This window comes from Tympanuchus pallidicinctus, unplaced genomic scaffold (assembly GCF_026119805.1).
Source record: "Tympanuchus pallidicinctus isolate F22 unplaced genomic scaffold, pur_lepc_1.0 scaffold2, whole genome shotgun sequence".
In the NCBI taxonomy this organism is placed as follows: Eukaryota; Metazoa; Chordata; class Aves; order Galliformes; family Phasianidae; genus Tympanuchus; species Tympanuchus pallidicinctus.
In genome coordinates this window covers 47,949,632-47,956,860 of record NW_026294721.1, presented here as the reverse complement: position 1 = coordinate 47,956,860, position 7,229 = coordinate 47,949,632, and positions in this window count along the sequence as shown.

Here is a 7,229-nt window from a genome sequence, read left to right as displayed (position 1 = left end):
GATGGTTGGGTTAGATGATCTTGGAGGTCTTTTACAACCTTGGGGATCCTATGATTCTAAATATGAATATAAAAATAAAAAGAATGTGAGTATCTCATTTAATAAAAGCTGTTGCTAATATTTAATCTAACAGGAAAGAGGGTGCTGCTTTTGGCCAGATTAGTGAAGAAAAAAGGAAGAGATTTCATACAAATAAGAAGAAAATCATGAAGGGGAGAGAAATAAGAGATCAATAATTCTGATACAGTGTATAAGCCGTGGTCACCGTTATCCTAAATTACATTCTTTGAACAAAACTCTGTGTTATTTAAAATTTACAGCCATAGACCTTAACATGTTGTTCAAGATATGCAATAAATTTTTAAGCATATGCCAAAAACAAACAAACAAACAAACAAAAAAACCAAAAAACCAACCACCCAACCAACCAACCAATCAAACAAACAACCCACTACTAGCAACAACTAAATACCTCAAAGGACACCTTTTTAAGAATAAATTCATACCAGCTGGTATATTTTGCATCATCTTTAGAACATGCCTTCAAAAGTCAGGGATATAGTATTTTATCATTCACTCTTGCTGAAATTGAGTATATAAAATCCAAGTTGTGTGAGCATTTTAACTGTACTTGCAACTCTGATGGATGTATTTTTTAGCTTGAGTTTAAAAACAACTTAACTTCAACAAAAAGGTTATTTATTCATCCACATGACACAGAAAATGCTTTGGATTAAAGTACTTTCATTACAAAAATGGTGGGAAGGTAAAATACAATTACGCTCAGCTAGATCATTTTAATGTTTGATTATAACCAGCTGAGCTGGGACAAATTTTCTTGCCAGCACTAAGGTCCTGGTGATAATAGGGTTACATATCCTCTGCAAAATAAAATGTGAAATTTACATGCAAAGAGGTAAGTTCTCCTGATGCATACATATAATTCCTATTAGCATTAATAGAAAATATATGTGCCTATCAAAAAGAAAATATACCCCATTAAATTCCCAAACATATGTAAGTGTCTGACATCTTTTATTACTATCTATGCTCATACAATGAAAACTAATAGCTCAGATATACAGTAGATCTCACAGGGTTTTATTAAGTAGAACAAACCCCTGCAACTCAAAGATATCCACGAGAAAACCAAAGCTTATGTTATGCCCACAACAGACCTATGTGCAGACATGCCCCAGAAAACCTGCATCTTTGAAAGCAATTTCTTGGTAGTAGTGCAGCACTCATCACAGGTGAATACACCATAACTAATTTCAGAGAAAGCATTATACACACAGAAATAGTCTGTTTCCAATAAGCTTTAGTGGGTTTGCTTTGTCTAACAGCCAGATGCTCACTCAGCTGGTCACTCATTCTCACTCCTCAGCAGGATAGTGGGAGAAAACATGATGAGAAAAGGATGGTAAGATGACATGATAAGATAGGGAAGTTGCTTGCCAATCATAATTACAAGGAAAAAAAAAAATCAGATTGAGGAAAAATAAATTATTTGCCAATCAAAATAGACTTGGGTAATGAGAAATCAATGCAGTTTGAAACAACATTTTGCTACTCTCCTTCCTCACGAGCAGATAGGATGAGAGGTGGGGTAGAATTTCTCTCTGAACAACATTCTTCCTCACACTTTTCCATGCTTCAGTGTAAGTCCTCCCACAAGCTAATGTCTCTCAGAAAAACTATCTGCTCCAGTATAGGTTCTCCATATACCGGAAATCCATCAAGAAATACACATCTGAGGCTTTAGAAGGTTTCTCCACGAGTTGCAATGTGGCTATCTACTCCAGCACCTGAAGAACTCCCTTTCTCCCTTTCTTTCCTCTCCTCTTTATAGGACCTAACCATCTAACCTAATCTAGCCTAGGATTTCTGCCTTGTGCCGTGCTGACAGACTCCTTTAAGCAGTTAAACTTACTTTATGTTTTTGGCTAAGACCAGACTTATTGACTCCCTCAAAAATTTTGCAAGAACTTGGACAAATACATTCTCTGTGATAATAAAAATCTCAAGCACAGTTTATGCTTACCAATTTCAAGTTCTATGCCCTATCTCACCAATCTGTCCTTGTCATAACCAATTCTAACCACAGAATTACTTTTTCTGTGTCTGATAATGGGTCATTTCATGAATAAACATCTTAAACTTGTGTAAATCTTCAGATTTAATGTGCCTCAGGTAAAGGAGTTTGACACTAAAGTGTTATGGCAGAGAGGCATATCTCTGAATGGATAAACTGCCTGATTTCTATTGGAATACTTGAGATGCAGCAAATTTGTACACTGGTTCAAGACCACTGAGGATGAAGAGAAAGGAAATCTATGTGAGAGATGGAAGATGAATCTAGTTGCTGCAACTTAACTGAGATGATGTAAAATATAATGGAAAAATTCACACCATTCGTGTTATCACAGTTAAACTGTTTATCTAACGTGATATCTGTAGGTAATCACTGAAAAAATAATTATATGTAAGTGATTTTTGGTGTGAAACTCTACAGCTCTGACACAGCTGTGAAAACTAAAAGAAGTGATAAGGAAGAAAACATTGTTTTCACATACATATTTTTGTCATAACATAACAGTTAATATTCTCACCTCCATATTATTTTAAATAGTCCAAACTGAAGAAAATAGGCTGGAATGTAATTTGAGGTCATATAATAGTTTGTATTTTTGTTTCATTTCCTGCATTGTTCACATGATATATATTTATTGCATTTTAGAATTTACTACAGATTAAAACTCAAATGTCTTATGCTGGACAAGAACTTATGCGATAGCTGACATCTTAGTATTAGAGAATTATTTTCTTTCTTCAGTGTCTTAGCCTTCAAGGAATTGATTTTAGGGGTTTGGCAAAAATAATTCAGAAAATAGGTCCAGACTCTCAAACTGATGTAATACTGTCTGTGATTTCAGCAGAGATATGCCAATTCACACCTACCAGGAAATCTGGCCTTCACCCTTAAAGTGGCAATTACAGGATGTGTATAGCTTCATGATGAGATTTATATTATCAAGCACATTCTGTGGAGTTTTCCTTGCTAGCTTCAGGGGAATAGATATTTACAGATGAGTCACTGGAATGTCTTGAGCTATTACAGAATCTCCAGAGAATCATCAACCTTTTCTTCTGTAGCAGGAAAGGTAAGAGTAGCAGCATTTTCAATCCTAAAATGTCGTTGGTTTATTGGAGATCATGTCTTCTATGTTTCTTCATCCCTTTGATTAACATATTTGGATAACACTTTAATTTATGAATATATATCATGCTTTTGTTCTGAAGTGCTTAAGTTAGTGTCCATAGTTCACTTCAGGAGGTGGGGGAAGAAACAAAAAGAATGATGTAAAATGCAGTAAAATACTGTGAAGACAAATTGACAGTAATATGAGAAGGGAATAAGACAGAAATAAGAGAAGGGAAAGATTGATAGAAATATTGAAAGTCCTTAATCAAATGCCTCACATCTTTTTTCTGTGCAAAGATATTCACAATCTTTACTCCTTTTTGTAGCTCAACATGATTAAAGCTCTTGCTGGAAATAAAAAATACACCTAAAGCTGTCAACAGATATCGAGGTGTTTTGACAACTTCCAAAGTTTATCTGAATTATGTCCTTCAGATTTCAAGGTCTTTTATCATGTAATTGGCTATAAAAGGTGATGTTTTTCACATATAAACTAAATAGTCTGTTCCCAAATTTTATTCAATATCAATAGAGTCATCTGAACTAAATGATGAGATAATTGTATATAATTTTTACCAAATGTACCCATTTTCTCTAACAAAGCAGAACTGTTTGAAACCAGTGAAAATCTTCTAAAACCCTCTAAGCAATTGTTGTTTGTTTGTAAAATGGAATTTTAGAGAGACTATTGGGTCACTTTAACAGGCTTTTCTACTTGTGACACTGGGAACTGAATTTCTTCAGGCTAACAGGCCGTTTGCTGGTTAAAAACGACCTGATTCATAAGTCAGAGTTATTGTGAGCAAGGATCAGAAGCAGACCCAACCTGTCATTTGACTTTCAACTTCTCACTTTTCATTCGCTAATAGGCTCTTTTTTTTTGATTGATTGACACATAATTGGTTTTCCAGAACACAGAAGAAGACTAACAGAATTGAGGACTTTTCAGTTTGTTATATTAATGAAATGAGTGTAATTAACAGCAAGTAAGAATTGAAAGAGACACAGTCCAATAATTCAAGTCATCACAATATCAGTAAATCCATTTAGTGAATGGTTATAGAATGGAAATTATGGACTTCAGAAATAAACAAATTTGTATGACAATTCTGAATAACTACACAGTTGTATGAATAAAAATAACTGCAGGCCTGGATAATGGGAAAAATATAAAAATAGACATGCAGGATTAAGTTAAAGAGCAGAATTGTGAGAAAAAGTGCCAATAAGAAATTCTAGACCCAGATATTACTTTGAAGATATAAAAAAAGTAAGAATTAAAGTTAGGAAGTTGCAAAATATCTCATACTCTGTGCTGCTACAAATAAAATATAAGCAATCTACCATCTACTAGGAAATTCATAGAATCATAGAATGTCCTGGGTTGAAAAGGAACTCAAAGATCATCTGGTTTTAAACCCCCTGCTGTGGGCACGGTCGGCAACCACTAGACCAAGCTACCTAGAGCCATATCCAGCCTTGCCTTGAATGCCTTCAGGGAAGGGGAAATTAGAAATATATATTTTAAACTCAATTTCTTCTGGATTTATATCCTCCTTGCCTTTAATGATGTAAAGACTCTTGAATTATATAAATAAGCATTTTCAGACAAAAAAAAAAAAAAAAAAAAAAAAAAAAAGTAGATAGAAAAGTGAGAAGGAGGAATTAATCAAGTATTATAAGAGAAAATGACCAGTAGTTCTGTAACTACTGTGATATTGGGGATGAGATTTTAATTTCTGCTCCAATAAGGAAGTTTCAGTTTTAAATAAATTACCAATAGTTATATGGAACTAAAATGGGCTTTAAGAAAGAATGAGACAGATTCCTTAGCAGGATCTGTTGTGATAGATCAAGGGGAAATGGTTTCAAGCTAAAAAAGGGGAGATCTAGAGTGGATATAAGAAAAATTTTTTTTGCAATAATGGTAGTGAATTACTAGCACAGGTTGTGCTAGTTATTCTGAAATGGTGGTGGAAGACCTGTCCCTGGAGACAACCAAAATCAGGCTGGACCAGGCTCTGAGAAACTGGATTAAGCTGTAGATTTCCCTGTTCCATGCAGGGAAGTTGAACTAGAGGGCCTTTTAAAGGTCCCTTTCAACTCAAACAGTACTCTGATTCTATCACAGTAAATGCTTGGGCCAGAATAGTCAACACTATACTAGCCATCACAGATGATTGTAGAAATTACGAGGCCTCAAAATTCTGGGTGCATTCTTTATCACTGTATTTTCTTGACCAAAAATTTTGCTGTTTGGGATTTCACATCTTTCTCAGTTTAAGTGTGTCTAGATAGCATTTTAATTCCTTATGAGGTTCTTCTCAGGGGGAGAGGTTAGGGACCACTTTGGCACCTGTATCTTGCAGTAGATTTAAAACCACATAAGTTTTAAAACTATAACAATAAGACTATGATTTTATGTGATACAAGATTAAAATCTTATTCTTACTCCAATACTTGTCAACAGGAAAGATTCATGTAGTTCCATTTACCATTTTAATTGCAGGCTTTGTACTCAGTGTGAATTATTTTTATGCCATAATATTTTCTTGTAATAATTTGGTTATGAAATGAAGTATCAGGGAATGGAAAATACACTGTCTTATGTATAATTTTCCATGTATCATAATAATGCATGTACCCTGACCTTTTCTATACTCTGTGATTTGACTGAATGGTCACTACAATTCTCCTTCATTAACAAGCTGAATAACCAATAGCTGAATTGATGACATGGGCATGAAGTGAAGAAAGAGAATAATGAAATAGTCAAAGCACCATAATACAGTAAATGACTATGTTTAAGAGTACGTATGAGCCATTCAATCTCAGAATCAGTGAGAGGGACTGGAATGAGAATTGAAAGTGCACAACAGGAAAAAAATCTAAAAAAACATATACAAACACCCCCAAAATACCAACACATTTTCAGAAGAATGGAGCAAGATTAACTCATTCTTATTAATAAACACACCACTAGACAAGGTAAGGCTTAAAGTTTAACAACAAAAAAAATCGTACCAAATATTTATGAACAAATTTAAGTTCTAGTGAACTGACAGTTGTATACAATAGTAGACTCAGTACTCCTATCAGTCTACTCCTTGTAGGAGTACTGAGTCTACTATTGTCTACTGAAATTAACCACGAGACTGTTGTCTACTCCTTTCGAACAGACTGTCTACACAATGCCAACATTTCCACAATACTGTGCTAGTAGTACAATGAAAGAATTGTGCACATAATAGAATAGAGGAAAATAAATCATACCTTTTAAAAATAATGTTATTATGATTATTTTATGGGTTTAATGATAAAATTCTAAACTTGAATCTAAATAAATATTGGTTACAAGGAGATTCAAGAGTTTCTAGTTATATACTGACGTCGTTTGCTGGGTTCTTCTGGATTCAGGTTGAAATTTATTACAGTTGGTATTGCTTGTCAGCTTATATCCAGTTTTAAAATTATTTTTGGCCATTTTGGATCACTGATTTCCGTAGGTGAAAGGGAGCTACCTTAATCTTAGATCTCTTCCTTACCAAAATCACAGAATTTGTAAAAGAAGAGTTGTAAGGCAAGCCTGTGATAATTCTCTATGAGCATGACTTCTAGACAGCATTGGTGCTCTGGATCACCAGAAGGAAGAAGAAAAATCCTATAATAGAGCATAAAAAGTAGGTGGTGAAAATTTCTAACTAAAAGAATGAACTCTTTCTTCAGTAATATTATTTTTAATCTGCCACGTTTAATCAGTCCAGATAGAATTAGCTACATGGTTTTGCATGGGCTTGCTGTAAGCCTGTAGCGTCATTGTCTTCTTTTGCATAAGATTGATTGTGACCTTTTGCATGAGTAGGTTTGAACCATAAAGTAATATAACAATTGTAACATTTTTAGATTGCTATCTTCAAAATTCTGTGTTGAATGAATTAGAACAAGAAATTTTATACCTTCTCACAGTTTACATAAAACAGCTGCAAATTCAGTCTGTAGACTCCATCACTCATTTTGATGTGCT